The sequence below is a fragment of the Elephas maximus genome, chromosome 7 (genome assembly GCF_024166365.1).
Source record: "Elephas maximus indicus isolate mEleMax1 chromosome 7, mEleMax1 primary haplotype, whole genome shotgun sequence".
In the NCBI taxonomy this organism is placed as follows: Eukaryota; Metazoa; Chordata; class Mammalia; order Proboscidea; family Elephantidae; genus Elephas; species Elephas maximus.
The window spans coordinates 37,224,835-37,244,533 of record NC_064825.1 but is presented as its reverse complement, the minus strand read 5'-3'; the positions used below and the strand labels follow the sequence as shown (position 1 = coordinate 37,244,533).

The 19,699-nt window shown below is 38.7% G+C and overlaps 1 protein-coding gene across 12 annotated transcripts in view; it reads right to left on the bottom strand.

Moving 5' to 3' along the window:
* The window catches only part of DLG2 (discs large MAGUK scaffold protein 2), a 2,175,949-nt gene that overhangs the window by 975,402 nt on the left and 1,180,848 nt on the right, over nucleotides 1-19,699 (bottom strand). The gene's annotated exons all lie outside the window — the stretch shown is intronic.

Below are 19,699 nucleotides of genomic sequence, written 5' to 3'. Positions count from 1 at the left end.
CGAATCTAAAATCCCAAATGTGTAAAAACTAAAACATCAAAAGGTTAATCCAACCTCCTTATCCATCTTATGTCCTAGCCTTGAAACCAATATCCCTTCCTTCTTGATCTCATTTCAATCCTTTTTGTTCTAATTTCTCCAAGATATGTGTCAAAAATGAACCCCACAATCACTACTCCAGGATAACTTAAAAAGAAAGACTTAAACATCCAATGCTGTTAAGAATAATATTCCCCAACCAAGAAGAAATTTAATATCACATTTTCTGTCTAAGCAAATTAGTGTTTCCGTAGATGTGTGCCATGGGATGTCTACACTTATACAGCAAAATCTTTTTTTTTTTTTCTTTTTCACTTAAGAGAATGGAATTGTCTCCTTTAAGAAAAGTATTTAGAATAGCAGTACCAACTCCAAAAAACATAAATTAGGATGGAAGTTCATGAATTCAGACTAACTAGGTGCAAGGATGGGCTAAATTACTGACAACTCTGACTTAAAGTACATATTCTGTTAAATAGGGAGGCAATATCCCCTAATGCCTAAGAGTATGTGGTTTGTGGTGAGACATACTGGGATTTAAATCCTGCTCTGCCTCTTACTCTCAGTGCAATATTTCCAAAGTTACTTAATCTCTTGAAGTCTGAATTTCCATAGACGAAAAATAGGTATAGGGATAGTTTTAACTCAGGGATTTTCCGGAGGATTAAATGAGACAATGTGTGTAAAATATTACTTTAATACAGGGCCTGGCACTGGGTAGGTATTCATAAGTGCTTGCTGCTGTTATTATCAATGTTCCTATCATCAATATCATCTCTGTCATCATTATAATACCCACATAAACAGAATGAACGGGAACAAAACTAAAAAAAACAATGCCAAATATTGACCCTTGTATTACCTTGAATAACGGATAAGAATGGTTTGTAATTACCTGGGAATTGTTGAAATATAAGTCTGGATTCGACTAACACTAATTGGCCCCAGTGCATCATATCTGGCACCTTCACAAATATTATAGCAGGTAATCCTCACAAAAGCCTATTTAACAGCAGAGAATACAGTCACAGAAAAATGGCCCCTCCAAGATGAGACAGCTGGTTAGTACAGACCAAGGAGGCAAATGCAGTGACATGGTACCCAGCACATAGTAAGGGCTCAGTGATTAGTGGCCACACAAATGAATGCAGGCAGGACATAGTGTGGGTTAGTGGATACGCTGAATTTAAATGTTCTAGTTGTGAGTACTTTACCTGGAATACTTAATTCACACTTACTAACTGTGGGATCTTGAGAGAGTCATCTAATCTGAACCTCAGTTTCTCTATCTGTAAAATAGGCATTAAAATATCTGTGCCAAAGAAATTAAAGTGAAAATGAAATGAGACAAAACACAGAACATATCTAGCACTGTGCTTGATACATAAGAGGTACTCAATACATGCTAGTGTTCTTCCCTTTGCCCCTTGTGCCAAAGTCCATGTCTTCCCCAAACTAACACAGCCTTGTCCTTATCACGGATACTCCATCATCAGCACTGTTCCCTCCCTCCCCAGGAAAACCATTTATTTGCCTTGCAGATTAGTTTGAAAATCTAGCCTCTTTATTACTTTCTGTCCATCTAAAGCCATTCTCTGGGATCACACCAACCCCACTCACGTCCATCCTCTTTGCCCACCCTTCTTTTTCAGTCTTTTCTAGGAGATAGTCTAACAACCTCTCCTCACCACTTCATTTCTCAATGGCCTCCTTTGCCTTCTTCAAAATAGTAGCAGAATTCATAAAGTCATGACATGCTTTTTTTCTTCACCTTATCTGTCAATAAATTATTTTCCAGCTTTTAAAACAGCAATTAGAATCCTGCCTTTTCCAGGACGCCTTCCTAGACAGGACTCATAAAACTATACATCATCTGGATATGGACTTTCTATTTTCACCACAATTATATACCCAGGGTATCAGTCAACACTGATTTATACCCTTGATTCATGCGCAATCTAAATTCCTTGTTGTCTGTTAATACGTTAAGGACCAAAATCTATGTTCATTTTTCTTATACCTATATCATAAGACAATATGAGTGTTTTCTTTGACTATAAACAATTAGAGGATATAGACCTTTCCGTGCTCCAAAAGCACTTTATAAGGAGTCTGCATTATAACACTACCATATGTAGTAGGAAACAACCCTGGTGGCATAGTGGTTAAGAGCTACAGCTGCTAACCAAATGTCAGCAGTTCAAATCCACCACACGCTCCTTGGAAACCCTATGGGGCAGTTCTACTCTGTGCTATAGGATTGCTATGAGTTGAAATCAACTTGACAGCAATGGATTGGGGTTATATGGTAATAGAATTCCTTATTTACATTTTGGGCTCTCATTTCTCTTTGAGTCCCAGTGCTTTCCACAAGTCCTACCACATGAAACCCAAACCAAACCTCTTGCTGTCGAGTTGATTCTGACTTATAGCAACCCTATAGGACAGAGTAGAACTGCCCTACAGAGTTTCTGAGAATGTCAATCTTTAAGGGAGTAGACTGTCACATCTTTTTCCCATGGAGTTGCTGGTGGGTTCGAACCACCAACCTTTCTGTTACTAACCCAGCATTTTAACCACTGCACCGCCAGGGCTCCTCTATGAACATGTACCAAAAACATATCAAGTCTATTCTGGCTCATAGCAACACTATAGGACAGAGTAGAACTGCCCCATAGGGTTTCCAAGGAGTGGCTGGTGGGTTCAAACTGTCAACCTTTTGGTTAACAGCTCAGCTCTTAACCATTGTGCCACCAGGGCTCCCAATGAAAATATACAAAAAAAAAAAAAAAATTGCTTTTGAGTCGATTCTGACTCATACCGACCCTAACAAGTAGGGACTTAAAATTCTTTTTGCCGAACTGACAAAGAAGGAAAAAATAGAAGAGCAGCGATACCGATTCAGAATAGCTGGGCACTATATTAAGAGCTTTGCATATACTATGTAAATTAGTCCTCATAAAACACCACAAAGGAGGCACCATTTTTTAGAGATGAAGAAAATGAGGCACAGAGACATTAATAATCTACTCGAAATTAAAAGATAAACAAAAGCTGGAGATTTTGTGCATTTACCCACCATATTGTTCAGCCTTTTCCAAATAGTTTTTGACTTAATTATACCATACCTCCCTTCTGTTCATGGAATTAGGTTCTACCTCCTTAATGCAAGGCCTTCCACAATCCGTAACTCTTCCTTTCTAGATGCAACTTTTAGTACCCTCTGCTTACCCCTACTCTTCAGCTGGAATAAACACAGCCAGCTTTCCAAACACGCCCTTTGCTCTTCCTGTTTTCTCACCTTGGAATTCCATCCTGCTCTCCACTGCCTACCAAAATTCTTCTTGTTCTTTATGACCAGATCATTTTCAATATGCACCATGGAGTGTTCTCTATTCCCTGCTGGGATTATTTTTTTCCCCTTCTATGATGTATTCGAACTCTTGGTTTGCACTTCAAGGTACACACTGCTTAGAGGTAAAGTAGTGACTTGCCTGCCTCTTATATTAAAATGTGAACTTCTTGAGGGCAAAAGTTCAATCCTATCCATCCCTGTGTACTCATAATGCCTTACATTTTGCTTGGTAAAGAGATACTCAAAAGTCTTTTGAATAGATGAAAAAGGAAAAAAGAGAGAAAGGAAGAAAGGAATTGGGCAGGAAGAGACAAAAAGAAATTACTTAATTTGATGGCTCATGTAAAGTCGCCAGTGCTTAATTAACTCAAACCTGCCCCGACTTTGAAAACGCATTCAAAGCTCTATATATGCTTTCATATGTTCTTTGCATTTAATGTATGCTCAATATCTATGCCTATACCTGGGAGAAATAACACTGTCTAATGTAATAGTTTATCTTAGTAAACATTCACGAACTGCAATATTAGGCAATCACACCAAGTGCTTACAGAGGTACAATATATTTACTCTGGACCTCGCTTAGAGCATCCTGAACATACTGTCACGTACACAAGACAACCCTCAAACCCCTTCCATCAGAAGCACGATAGATGAGACACGCAAATGTTTTTATTCTCTTTTCTTTCACCAATATGAAGACAGACACATACAAAAAAAAAAAAAAAAAATCCTCCAAATTACACAATGAGCTGTCTCAATGAACATCCCACCTGAATATATCCCTTCCCAAGCTAGTGTAGTTTTTCAGGGAAGGCTCTGTGCCCCCTTTAGTGACGATAATGTCTCAAGTGTGAGGTAATCCCATCATACTCATTGCAGTTACAAGCCTGTGTCCTGAGCCTCCTGCCGACAGAAGGCTACCTCATCTTGTTCCTAATTAAGGGCACAAAATTCTTCCCAAAACACCTTCATTATTACACACAGCATGCTTGGCTCTATCAGGCAATACTCTCACATTCTGGAAGAATCAGCCTTCTCTTTTAAAATCAAGGTAACCACCCCGAGCTAATTATGTCAATTAAAACACATTTCCTTCACTCAGCAGACGAAACCCATTTCACAACAACAGTGGGCTATATACAAAGGAGAACCTTGGGTATTATGAAAGGTAGCAGAAATGATGGTAGGCTTAAAAACAAACACACGCACCAAAGAAACAAAAACAGGAGAAAAATCATGTCCAACTAGAAGAAAATGACCACATAAACCTTAGAAAGTACATGCTTGTTTTAAAAATTGGAACAGAGAAAAAACTAAAAAGCAGCCAGATTGTTTCCCTACGTAGCTAAAACCCAGGGAATGTGGACAAACCAGAATACAAGACTCTTCTGTAGCAGCTCTTTACACTAGAAACCCATCTCCTTAAAGAACAAGCCCTGTACTGTGGGCATGTAGTTTCTTTCTTCTCTGAATCTAGATTGGCTTCTTCATTTAACAACACCACAAAGGAATTTGAGTTAGGAAATTCCTAAGACTGTTTCCAGCATTCACATTCACTGAGGGCCACTTGTCATTTTTCTTTCATCTAATACCCTCCCTCCAGCACTATCAAATGCCTCAGGCACAGAAACTACCAGAGCAAAATCTCAATAGGTTTCTTCTAAACAATGAGGCCCATTACAGTGGTATTTCATTCACTGCCTCCATTCCCCACCTCAGTACAAACCCCAGTCAGCACCTTATCATTTAGTTCCCTTATCATTTTTATGCAAAATTCGGTCCCAAGCAGCAGCAGCACCTAGAAACATCTTAAAAATACAAATTGTCTGTTCCTACCCAGACCTACTGAATCTCTAAAATCACAAGAACTCCAGGTGATTTTAATGCATGCTCAGGTTTAAGAATCACTGTCTTACATGAAGTATTGCAAAAGTCTCCTTTAGTGTCCTCTTGTCCCTCTTCTTGCTGATCTCTAATCCATTCTCCATCCTTTTACCACATCTAAAAAAAAAACTTTTTTTTTTTTTTACATCAGTTTTCCTAAAATCTAAATTTGATCATCTCAGTCTCTCTTTCAAACCCTTCTGTGACAACTCTTCATCAAATAAAAACTCAAAACTCTTGGATGGCAAATGAAGCCTTTCACCATCTGGCCCCTGCCCATCTTTCCAAAGTCACTTCTTCCCACCTCCCCTGTGTACCCTCTGCTCAGCCATGCTGAGCCCTCTGCTGCTCCATGAAAAGATCATGCCCTTTAAGGAGTCTGTGCTCTGTTCAAGCTGTTTCCTCTGCTCAGAATGACTTCCCTCACCTCCTCTGCAAGTCAAAGGCCTTCTCATCCTGTTAAGACTCTTCCTATCATTTCCTCTTAGGGGTCTCTTCTGGCTCTGCCCCTTCCTCTCTGCTTCTTCCTCTATGCCTGCAAATCACGTTGGGTCTACAGTGCTTGAATTATTGCACAACTTGGATGAATAAATCTAAATCGTCACCTATACAGTAATTGTTAACTTACACATCTATCTCCCTTGCTAGCTGGAGGTCTTCAGAGAAATTGAGGGTATTTTGGATAGATTTAAGTCTATTTTATTTTTCTATACATGGACTATATTAGGCATACATTAGGAATTCCAATTAATAATTCTTTGAATAAATGAATAAACTGACTTTTGAGCATCTACTGTCTACAGGTGCTATGGTAGTGCTTTACCTCTATTGTCCATATTTTACAGAGAAAAACCGAACCTCAGACTTTGCCAGCATAAAAAAGGCATCTTTTCCGACGCTAAAGCCCTTGTTTCCTTAGCCAAACCACAGCTTTTTTCCAAATAAACTAAGCACAGCCATATCTTCCTTGACTGTTTTCACATTTTTCTTACATGCAGTTTCCAGAATATGAAATGCAATTTAGATTTAAGTTATAACTATGCTAACTTTATGAAGCCAAATATTTCTGGGCCTCTACTCCATCTGCAAAAAGGCTTTGCTATGTATTACCTATAATAATCAGCTATTGTTGTTGTTATTTGGTATTAATATAATTCTTTCCAGCCATAATAATCTGTGATTATTAACTGGTCTCATTGTATCTGTCTATGCTATTTCAATAGCCTACCTCAGTCTGGGCACATTGATGATGTTCTTGAAAAATCATTTCATTAACTGCTTGCTATGGCCATGGTGCCAGTTTTCATTGAAAATATTTTGAGTGAGTAAGGGTATTAATTTGACCACAAGGTCTCTCTCCTCAGTGAATATTTAATCCTGGTTTAGATTTGCTAATCAAAATTCATAAAGAAATACAGCACAATAGATCAATTTTGTGTGACCTTTCTAGTCATGGTCCTGTAACTCCCACCCAAGTGATTGGGGGGGGGCTGCGTGATAGGGTAACTGTGGCCCACCAAAGGGATTGATCAGCTTTGCCATCCTGCTGGGCTTGAGGTGAGCCATCCCAGAGGTGGGAAAGAGAAGAGCCCACCACCACCAAGGAAGGAGAGACTGGCAGGAGACTATGCAGTGGGCTTCCTGGCCCACAGAGAGAGAAAAGTGTCTTTGGGCAGAGGCCTAGGGCCAGGGAAAGGCATGCCTGCAAACATGAGCACAGCTAGGAAGAGGCTGTCTTGATGGAAGAACTACATCCTTGAGTGTTCCTGAGCCTGAATTGTAACCTGTTACTTCCCTAAGAAACCCCATAATTGTGAGTACTGTCTGTGAGCTCTGTGTGGCCACTGCAGTGAATTATCTAACTCCGCAAAGAAGTAGAGAGTGCCCTGGGAGGGACGGTTGGTTCAGAATTGGTAAAGATGCTAGAAAGGGGCAGCATATCTGACCTTCGCCTCATAGGAAACAGCTTTGGGCTGCTGATCTTGATTCTCCTTCCCCCTTGTGAAGATAAAGGAGGTCAGACACTGCCTCCATGCCATTTTTACAAGAGGACAGTTGGAATCTGACTTTTTATCTTTATAAGTAGTTACGCAAATGCCATTTTCCCTTTTTTTTTAATCCTTCGATGGTACCACTAAACTATCACAACTGTTATTATCACTGTGAAAGGTGTTTACTTCAGACCCTCAAATTTATAAATGCTTTTAAGGAAGAGTTTAATTAGCTAAAACCTAAATCTTTATTATTAATTTACTGATTACACTACAATACCTAACAGTTATGCCGCAGTAAATGGAGTACCCACTTTCCAAAGATCATGTGACGTGGTTAATTTACTACACAACTACATATTTAATTACTACTCTTGGTAAAGCTAAAGGTACTCAGCTGAAATTAAATTGCTTTACTTGCAACAAAATGCTTAACATTATTACCTCAGATGTTATAAAATCTTATCAAAGAAATAATGGAAGTTCAGACATTAGTAACCTAAAATAGTCTTAGAATAGCTTAATAGGTAGATGGAATTATTGTTGTAAATTAATAGGTTTTATGGGAAGGTCAAGCGGGGGAAGGTCTGGAAGTTTTTACATTAACACAGTATTCAGGTTTGATTACTAAATAGAGCTTTGACTCTCTAAAGACACTAGGATTTTTAAGAATTCAACTTAAATTCAATTGTGTCCACGTTCTGCCTAGCATCTGTTACAGTAGGTTAAAAAATAAAATTTGATCCAACTCATTTTACTCTTTCAAAGTCTATGATGGTCTATTTTACTATATGCTGTTTTCTCAACCAATGATAGAAATGTGTAGAATCCCCAAACCTCTTGTTCTTATCTTGTAATTGCTCATGCATTTGTCTGCTATAATTGCTTGTGATTGTTTTTCCAGTAAACCACGAGTTCCTTGAGTACTGAATGTGCCATGTTCACCACACTCCAGATTCCTAACATACTGTGAAGCATTTATTAAATGAATAAATACATGGATTGTTGAGAATATTCCTTCAATTATTCAAAGTTAATATCTAGTTTCCGTAAAGAAAATAATTCTATTTCAAAAAGATTGCTATTTGCTCACCCAGTGATAAAACCGTTTAAATTATAAATAGGTATATGATATGGAAAAAAGGAGGCAATACACATTTTAGAACACAGAGTGTTAATCAGAAATAGAAAAGCCATCTTCTGCCAGTTGAATGTTCATACATCTTTTAAACAGTCTCTAAAATCAGAGAAACACATGGAAGTATCTATATCACTAAGCAATAATTAAAAATGATGGATATTGATTCCTTTCTAAAAAGAGAGCTGATACTTTAGGAAGACAGAAGTTTATTATACACAGAGTAGAACTGCTCCATGGGGTTTCCAAGGAGCAGCTGGTGGATTCGAACTGGTGACCTATTGGTTAGCTGCCAAGCTCTTAACCACTGTGCCATCAGGGCTCCAAAAACTTAAGTAACCTGCCCAAGGTCACAGGGCTAGTAGGTAGAGATGGGATTTGAACCCAGGCCATCCGGCTCCAGAGTATGTGCTCTTAACCACTCTATTACACTATGGTGTCAAATAAACCCATTGCTGTCAAGTCGATTCCGACTCATAGCGACCCTACAGGACAGAGTAGAAGTGACCCATAGGGTTTCTAAGGAGCAACTCGTGGATTCAAACTGCTGACTTTTTGGCTAGCAGTTGAGCTCTTAACCCCTGCTACACCAGGGCTCCTCCACAAAGCAATCCTATAAAATCTAACTCAGCATCAGAAAATGGTATGGAAGAATTGACCAGTCACTTGAGAAGTTCCACAGAATTACCTAGAACCTCCCTACACTTACTCCAAAATCTTTTTCCTTAAGTGACCTGGCACATAGATAAAAACAAACAAACAAAAACAAAAACTCTTTACTGTCAAGTCAATTTCAACTCATAGAGACCCCATAGGACAGGGAGAACTGCTCCATAGAGTTTCCAAGGAGCAGCTGGTGGATTCGAACTGCCAACGTTTAGCCTTAGCCACTGTGCCACCAGGGGTCAACACAGATAATGCTTGTTATATCACAACTGTTAACTCATGCAAAACTCATGCAATCCTCATAACAACCCTCGAAGACAAATATTATTCTCATTTTACACGTGAGGAAAGCACAGAAAGTTTAAGGAACTTGCTCAAAACCCTGCAGATCATAAGTGGTGGTGTGGAGATCTGAACTCAGGAAGTCCGACTCTAGAAACTGTTTTCTTAAATACACTACTCTTCTGCCTTACTATATTTTAATAAAAGTATCAAAAACAATAAACAGACTTTTTTCCCCCCTAGAAGGACACTATGAATGTTCACCTGTGCTATCTACGACTATAACCAAACCAGATATGTTTTTCTAATCCTGCATAGTGGCACTCATTGAAGGAGAGATACGCCAGGTGGTTTACAATCAGACATGATCCCATGGCTCTAGAATGCTAAGATTCAGCAAAAAACACAGAGGGGCTGGGCAAGGCAAAGGCGAGAAAAGGGAAAGGCTGGCATGCTGTTTATACTGCTAAAACATATCTAAGATTTTATTTTAACTCTATATGTCTTTTCGTCCTAATCTACACCTAAACTTCCCTAGGGTAGGGGCCATGGGTTGGTCATTTGTACATTCCTCATATAAATCTCAGCACAGTACTAATAATAGTAGTAGTTTGCAAGAAAGTCTTTTTCTCAATGCCAAGGGGCAAATAAGTGTTTGTTGAATTGTGAATTGATTTTAAAGGCCACAGTTAATTCATTGATTTTAATATTACTTTCCTGGGGCTAACCTGGGTAGACTGGGAAAAAAAATGCAACTTTGAAACTGTTCAGGGCAATCAGATAGGTGAATTGCAAGTGATTCGGAGGGGTAAAGTACACATTAATTTGAAATGATTTTAAATTCATTTTCTAAAAGGCACAGTATAGTTCATAACTGCCAACAAGCACATTATGCTACATTTCATCCTGTTTTTCTCACAGCAATGAAGAAATGACTGATACTAAAAGAAATTCTTACTTGGGCATCAGACAAGCCATTTTCATAAAGCTCTTGCAAAATTCTAGAGATATGCAAAGTACAAAAACTTTAACAAAATAATGGGTCATATTTGAATTAAACATGATATTCAAAATGTTACACTTGGGGAGTTAACAGAATGCTATATTTTGAGAGAGCAAGAGGGTAAAGCATCCTATAATATCCTCTACCCTTCATAAATTAGGTCTGAGAACATTAAAAATAGTGATAACAATGAAAAGGATTACTTATGGAATGAAAATGGGAAATAGAAGCCGAGATTAGTGAAAATATTTGCCTCTAAAACTCTCAAAACTGTGCATCCTAGAGCAGAGTAATAAAGATGGTTATTTCTAAGAAATAGCTCCAAAGTCACTCCATTCGGCTCACAGCAGGAACAGCCAAAGGAGCAATTAATGCAACTGCTGGTGTGGAATTGTTTTCCAAATGCCATCCTGTTGGGTGATTTTTTTTTTTTCTTTAATGGAAACAGGGTTCAGAAGTTATAGTAAATTTGCATCTACTATTTACTGCAAATATCATCACAGGTTATTAATATCAACATCAACAATATGAATACAATCAATAATACTTTGGGCGAAATGGAGGAACTTAGCAGATTCTCATTATCAAAAATTGCTGGAATCGTGCTTGAAGCTCCTTGAGATTTGATCATGGGAAATAAATGTAGAGGCATCCATCTCAATCGTGTGTGGAGCCACTGAGGCTCCTGCCAGAAGAAGGAGTCAACTGGAAGTTAGAAGACAGGAGTTCAAATCCTCAAAACTTACCAAGAGACACTGGGCAAGAAAATTCTCAAACCTCACATTCCCTAGGGACTCAGCTTGCTCATGGGAAGTAACGCAGCACCACAGTTAACAATTTGGGTTCAAATCCTGGCTTTAGAACACGTTAGCTGAGTGTCTTTAGGCATGTTATTTACCTCTTTGTGCCTCAGCCACTTCGTATACAGAAATTTAGACATAATAGTACGGAGCCCTGGTGGGGTAATGGTTAAAAGCTCAGCCGCTAACCAAAAGATCAGTAATTTGAATCTACCAGTCGCTCTTTGGAAATCTTATGGGGCAGTTCTACTCTGTCCTATAGAGTCACTGTGAGTCGAAATAGATTCGATGGCATGGGTTTTTGTTTTGGTTTAGCCTCAGGGTCATTGTGAGGATTATTGTGTCAAACACGTGAAATCTTAGTGACTGACCCATAGTAAGGACTCAAGAAGTGTACACTAATGTTAGTGCCACTATCTGTAAAAGAAAAGTCATTTCTAGTTCTGAAATGAAATGTAATATCACATGAGGCTCTTCTTCCAGATTTCCCAGTCCTGAAATAAAGCTATCAAGGTGATGTGATGCGCTGACCAGCTGGGAGACGAGCATCTTGAGTTGTGCAGCATGTATCGCTTCTCTTCAAATGAGAAGCAATGTGCGTTAACCGACATTCACAGAATTTCAGAGAATCACCCTCTCTCTCTTAAAAATTGCATAGTATGTTTTGAGAGAGGGAAGTGCTGGAAATGTATGGGAGGGAAGGGACTTTCTGTAAGAGTGATCTAGATTTTATTTAAAACAGAAACAAAACCTAGAACTCCCTCAGAGTCAGCTCACTGACAATTTCAGCTTGTTAAAGAAAGATGTTCCTCTCAGTCATTCCGTCCCCTCCCCAGCCCCCACCCAGTAGCAGAAAACTCTGGTGGCGTAGTGGTTAAGTACTATGGCCACTAAACAAAAGGTTTGCAGTTCAAATCCACTAGGCACTCCTTGGAAACTCTATGGGGCAGTTCTACTCTGTCCTATAGGATCACTATGAGTCAGAATCGAATTGTTGCCAAAGGGTTTGGTTTGTTCTTTTTTCTTAATCAGTGACAGAAGAGCCCTGGTGGTACAGTAGTTAAAGCACTCAGCTACTAACCAAAAGGTTCAAACCCATTAGCTGCTCAGTGGGAGAAATATGTGGCAGCCTGTTTCCATAAAGATCTACAGCCTTGGAAACCCTATAGGGCAGTTCTACTCCGTCCTACAGGGTTGCTATGAGTCGGAATTGACTCAACAGCAGTGGGTTTGGTTTTTTTGGGTTTTGCAACCGGTGGCAGAGATATCATTACATATCTCCTCACTCTATAAAACCAAGATGGGAGGCCTATGAGGTCACTACCAGTCATAACTCACTTGACAACAGTGGATTAGGCATTGCATTAGGTGATGAAAGTACAAAGACGAATGAGACCAAATCCTTCCTTAAGGACTTCACAGTCTAAAACGAATCAGAATCAGAATCAAAGAATCTGGTTACAGATGACGAAGTCAGGCCCCAGAAGATAAGACTTAGCCAAGATGACACAGGTGTGGTGGGAGCAGAGCCAGTCAAAATTCAGGCCCATTAACCCCTCGTCTAGGCTTTATTCCTGTAGAGCTCAGAGTCTCCCATCAAAGTGAACCATCAGACCAGGTTTATATAAGGACTGTTAGGTGCTAGGTGTCCTGACTAAATGGGACAGAATTTATAGTAGTTTAATAATTTAATTAAAATTTTAATAATTTAACTGGGAAGACAAGACTATCCCAGATGACATTCTTAGAGAATACTACAAAGTCATTACTTAAATGCTGAGCTGCATGCTATAAATGCCATGTAAGACGACTTCTCTATTAACCTCATACATAATACTTCTGTAAATAAGGAATGTAGATTCTCTGATTAACAAATCTGTCTCTGCAATGATCACCGTGGTCGAGCTAATCTTGCTAAATGGGTGAGTATGCCTTTTAATCTTCATCGCTTAATGTCAGATAACCATACTAGGTACAGGAAGACCATTCTAAAAAAATACGTATTTTGCAAGTAAAGTTTATAAACAGGCAGAAGCCTAGATTATCTGAATATCTGGTTCCTGAAGAACCTTGAGGAGAAATCAGGTCTTGTTTTCAGCTGCAGAGTGACTGAACATAGATGAACTGCAGCCAGGTGAGGAGATGGTTGTTGTATTGATTTCTTGTCAGCTCAGGCACATCCAACCTGAGAAAGGTTTAAAGAAGAGTATATGGTATAAGTGGTTACGGTCATAGGATCTGGATTCAGCCAGACCCATGACTGAATCCTGGCTCTACCACTTATGATCTTGGGCAATTACCTCATAACATTTTATACACCAGTTTCTTCATCTATAAAATGGGGCTAATGATAGGGTTACCATGTAAGGTTGTAGTGAGGATTAAATGAGTTGATGCATATAAAGTGCATGTCATAGTACTTGAATAAACTGTTCAGTAAACAGTAATTATTATTACAAATAGCAATCTTACTATCGTTTTGTGACCTGCCATCTTGCTCTCTAGCCTACTCTCCCCCTCCTTCATTTTAGCCGTTTCTCTGATCCTACACTTTCCCGCTGTCTTCCCTCCCTGACCTGATAACTTCTGTGCCTTGTGCTCTGCCAGGGTGGGCAATGCTGCTGGGATCTCAGAACAGGTGCTACTGTCCATTTTGCTGCTTGATTCACCCACCAGGTGACAGGGAAAACTTCAGGACCACACTCGGCATGGACAAACACCTGTCCTCTCTGTCACCACCGCTAGACAGACACTGGCGCTGAGTCATGCTGCTGCTCATGACCTATGAGCTCTCAGACACTCAGAAGGCTCTAAGAAAGGGGCCTGAAAGGACAATCTGTCTGTCCCTCTCTCTGGGTCAGGCTACCCTTCGACCTACCACAAGGCAAAAATAGACATGGGAAGATTCTGTCACTCACTGAGGACTGGCGAATCGTCAACATCAGGACCTTTCTTCTCATACCTAAGCTAAAGTTCAAATTCTACATTTAGATCCATTCCTTTTAAGTTATCATTAATAGGGATAAATAAACTTAGTATCTAACTCACTGTAAACATACCTTATTATATATACACACACGGAAGGAGTATTGTTTACCAGTTAAGAGCTTTAGCTCTAGTGTGAGACATGGCATCCAATCCCAGTCTTCTACTGGTGATATGTTTCTCTCTTAAAAACAAATAATTATAGTAGCCATCTCAGTGGGCCCTTGTAAGGATGAAATGCTTAGCACAGTTCTCAGCTCATAAGAAGTATTCGATAAATGTTAGGCATTATTGTTGTTTGGACTTGTACAGTAATATCCCGAGATGCTGATAGTCTTCTTAACCTTTCTCTTCTGCAATCTGAATTCTCCAGTTTGATTATGGCTTTTAATCCATTTCTTCTATAACATTTATTTTCATTTTCCCTCCACTTGTGTACCTTCCTAAATCCCAAATAGGCCACATAGTGCCAGCTGAGTCTGATCAGCGTAGGACAAAATGGGTGATATTTTTTAGGATTACCTATTATACCTCCCTATGCAATCTATTAAGAAGTCCCTGGGTAGCACAAGTGGTTGAGCATTCACTACTAGCCAGAAGGTTGGCAGTTTGAACCTATCCAGAGGAACCTGGTAAGACAGGTCTGGTGATCTGCTCCAAAAGGTCACAGTCTTGGAAACCCTATGGAGAAGTTAAGTTCTATTCTGCACACATGGGGTTGCTACGAGTCCAAAGTGACTTGATGACAACTAACAAGAACATGCAACCTATTATGCTTTGCAAAGAAATAATTTGATAGTAAGTGTAACATATTAAGCACTGTATTTATGTTAACTCATTTTATCCTCAAAATACATTCATTCTTTCAGTGTATATTGATTGAAATAATCGATTCTTCATTAATTTTAAAAATGCATATTTTTTCACATTTTAACACCTGTGAAATCAGGATTCATCTTGCAATTGATGATTATCATAGTTCAATTGGCAATCTTTTTTTTTTTTCTTAGTTATATGTACACGAAATAATGGTGCATCTTATAATTGATGATAACCTAAAGTCAACAAAATAGGGTATGAGAATCAACCACATGCCAGGCACTCTGCTGGGCCCTAGAAATGTAATAGTGGTCAAATATAATAGTGAACAATCCTACATTTCAGAAAATCCTCATTCTAATGAGCAATACAGAGAAATAAAGATGATTACAATCAATGTACAAGCTGCTATGGGAGCAGATAGAATACCCCTCCTGGACTTGTAGGGGCCTGGGAAGTCTTTCTAGCAATGATGATGTCACCTAAGGCTAGGCTGTCTGTGGCCTGCTAGTCAGTGGGAACAGGATAAGCAAAAACCTAGCAGCTGGATAGAGCATGGCTCACACAGAGATTTAAAGGAACTCAGTTTGCTGAATTTAGAGAGCCCATGAAGGAAAGGCAAAGTTTGATGGCTGACAGAAAAGCAGGGGCCATATGATGATGGAATTTGTAGACCATGTTAAGGATTTGAACTTTATCCTGAGGACACTTGGGATCTACTGAAGCATAAGTGTCACTTCCATCCGACAAACAAGAAAACTGAGGCCCAGAGAATACAACAGAGAACCCGAGGGAGCAGGAAAACAGTGGGATGCAGACCTCAAATTCTCATTAAAAAAAACAGACTTAATGGTCTGACTGAGACTAGAAAGACCCCGGAGGTCACAGTCCCCAGAACTTCTGTTAGCCCAAGACAGGAATCATTCCCAAAGCCAACTCTTCAGACAGGGATTAGACTGGACTATAGGTTAGAAAATGATACTGGTGAGGAGTGAGCTTCTTGGCTCAAGTAGGCACATGGAGACTATGTGGGTAGCTCCTGTCTGGAGGGTAGATGAGAATGTAGAGGGGGACAGAAGCTGGCTGAATGGACACAGAAATAGAGTGGAGAGAAGGAGTGTGCTGTCTCATCAGGGGGAGATCAGCTAGGAGTATATAGCAAGGTGTGCATAAATTTTTTTTATGAGAGACTGCCTTTATTTGTACCTTTAACTTAAAGCACAATAAATTAAAAAAAAGTAAAAAAAGAGCAACTAGGAGTACATAGCAAGATGTGTATAACTTTTTGTATGAGAGACTGACTTGATTTGTAAACTTTCACTTAAAGCACAATTAAAAAAAAACTGAGGCCCAGAAAAGTCAAATGACTGGTTTCAAGCTGGATAGCAAAGAGCAGGACTAATTTAATCCCCTCCCTTTGGTCCTCTCACCCTCCACCCAGTGCTCTTCACACTACTCCAGAATCATCTAGAGCAGTATTCGTTCTCCCTGGCCATGCTGCCAGCAGATGCATTACTAGATTATCATTCATTTTAGTTTATGTTGAATTCACTCATTTGGTTTAGATGGAGAGGAGGGTAGAAAGAGTGCATTGGCTCTTGAAAAATGCTCCAAGGTGAATATGGCCTAATGTCAGGATATTTGGGCTCGATTACATTGCTTGCAGGTCATACATCAGTGCCAAGCTCATTCACAGTTGTGTCTGTTGGATGATGAATATTGATGCCAGTCTACTCTAAATGCATCATCCATCCATTTTTCATACTGTGTGATCAAAAGATAAATAAGCAAACATAAAAATTAAAACAAAATAAACGAAAGATGTAATAGATTGCTGATGGGGTGTGAAGGTTCACAACTTCAAGCATTTTAATACTTGGGCATATTATGTCATCAAAAATTAAATTTCAATTTATCTTTAAGCTTCTTCAGCTGGGCTTTTAGAGTAATACAATCTACAGATTGACTAAATTAAGCAATTTAAGTTGAAATGTGACAAACAGGCATAAAAGTAAGATACTGATTCCCAAATTAATTACATGGGGTTATAAAAAAAAAAAAAAAAAGGAAGAAAGAAAGAATTACTTGAGCAAAGATATTTTATTCCAGCCAGACAGTTTTGATTTTAGAGGATCACGTTTAAAATTATTTAGTTCACACAAATTTCTTGGTATGCATGGACTGTCTTTTTAATGAAAGAATAACAAAGGGCCTTTTCCTTTTCTTTTTTAGGAAAATGGCAATACGAATCACCTATCATCTTTGACTCACTCTCAAAAGATGGCACAGCCACAATTGTCAAGCATTTAGGTCCTTTTTGATAAAAGACATCTTTGGTTTCTATAGGGATAAATGTCAGTGTTTAGATTATGATGATATGACTATTACTAGCTATTTAAAGGAATACTAGGTACCAAGATGATCACTTGCTACACTCATTCAACCACAGAGGACAAGGAATGTAAAATCTTTAATAGTAAGACAGACAACTGCCTATTTAAGACATCTTAGATGTAGTCTTATCTGAGATAAGGGTGGTGAGATTCGTGGTCCTTAGTTTTAATTCTTTAAACCTTATGACTTTAGAATTCTAATATCGAAAGAGGACGACAAGATAAGAAGGAATGGTTAACCTTACTTAGACAAGACAGGGTTAAGGGATCCAGGAGACCGATAGATGGATGGAAGAAAGTACTACCCCTCAAGGAATCAGTTTAGAATAGCCCTGGCATACTTGGTTTTAAATGCCAGCACTGCTGCTAGTTACTAGCCCCAGGACCTTGGACCTACTCTCTAAGATGCAAATATCTTAATTTTTTTTTATTAGAAACATAGTTTCTACCTTATGGGGTTGCTGTGAGGATTAAACGGAATCCTAGGTATAAAGCAGCTGACACATAATGTGTGTGAACAGGGGCTATCATTAATATTATTGGTGTGATTATTATGGCTGACATTCTATGATGCTAGTGAATTCTGTTGGCACTGCATGAGGGAAAACAGTAGACCAGGGAATAAGGAATAAGGCATACTGCATGTTTAGGGATGGCATTTAAGCTTGCTTATTCCTAATTAGCTTTTCAATTAACAGCAGCCTTGAGGAAAATACTCCTAGAACATACCAGAAAGCTAAAATAAGGCTGAAGGGCTACGATGGCTGTAGGTTGTTTTACTAGAGTAGGAAGAAATAAACTAGATTACCTACTGCAAAAAGAAGCCAGATTTTTACAGAGGGTACTAAAAATCACAGTAAGTGTCCATGATACAGATGTATGTCCCCCCAATACTAAAATATGCTCTGAACCTATCAAAGGTTATTTCACATTTAAGTATATTTGTCATTTTCTAAATAAGATTCAATAGTAATCTTACTTTGTACATCTTCCTCTATTTGGTGATAAAGTGTGGCAACATATCATTAGCACTTTATTTCTCCCTCTGTGTTTGCAACTATCTGATCTATGATGTTATAAGAGTACTTTATATGAATTAATTCAGCTTGCAGTATTATTTTTCACTGCCTTCTAGTTACGATATATTACCAGAATCATTAAACAAAATATTAGTTCACAGTAATAGTTTTAAACAAGCCATGTAATGCAATTAGGTATCCAGAATAAATAAATTATTTCCATTCAACAAGCATCGGTTGAGTATCTGCATTGTTCAAAGCAACACACCTTTTAATTTATTCCAGGAACCCTGTGAATACAAATGCCATGGGGTAGGGGGAGGAGGGAAAGGGAGCGAGAAAGAGAAATGCTATTTTCATGTTGGCTATCATTACCTCGTGTTCAAAATTAACTCCTCCTTGCTCCATTGGCTAAGACAAGGACATCAGATAAGTCATTTTTCCTTTGGTCTTTATCACTCAGAGAGCAAAACTTCAGTTTTCCAACACTGATTTCCTTGTGTGAGTGTATTTGCTCTCTGAATAAGACAAAGAATTTTAAAACCCTTTACCCCAATTTAGTCCCCCCCTACCTTGCTTGTTCTAAGTATTAAAAATTTTTTTTTTTTTTTTAAGTATTAGTCATCACAAAAACGAAGAGAAGGTATCAGAGACCCCTTACTAGCTTCTCCTACACTCAAGAAGCAGAAGCCTGTGTCACTTCATTGGACTGACATCCTTTTGATTCTATACATTGAATTCATAGACCTGCTCTGCTCCACATTTGGGCCCAAGCCTGAATTAAGAGGCACTGGGAAATTCAACTTTTCTTTGCATACTAATTTGGTATAAAACATTATCTCTCAGTGGCTTTCAGAGCCATTCATAGTGCCTGACAGTTCTCTCATCCATACAACCTATAATTTTCATAGGAAGAAGGCACTTTTTAAAAACATTTGGCTCCAACAAAAGACCTACTTACAAGTCTCTTTTCTTAAAAATTACTTGAGAAACAAAAAAATTGTTCAATATATATGGTATTGGTACTGGTACCGTTAGGTTTGCAATCTTTTTACTTGTGCTATACAGAATGAGGAGGGGTCTGATCCTACCCCAACTCTCCTCTGATCCTCTCCCACTAAAAACACCATTAAATAACAAGTCAAACACCATTCTAAAATCCTCAGATCTGGACATTCCAAAAGGCTACAAACTTAAAACCAGTGTCTCTTTTCACCCTACAAACAATGATATCTTGGTTTATCGCTGGGTTCTTGTTCATTTTATCAACATTCCTACCCTGAAGGAATGAATAGCAAGTTAAACTGAAGGAATCTTTACAA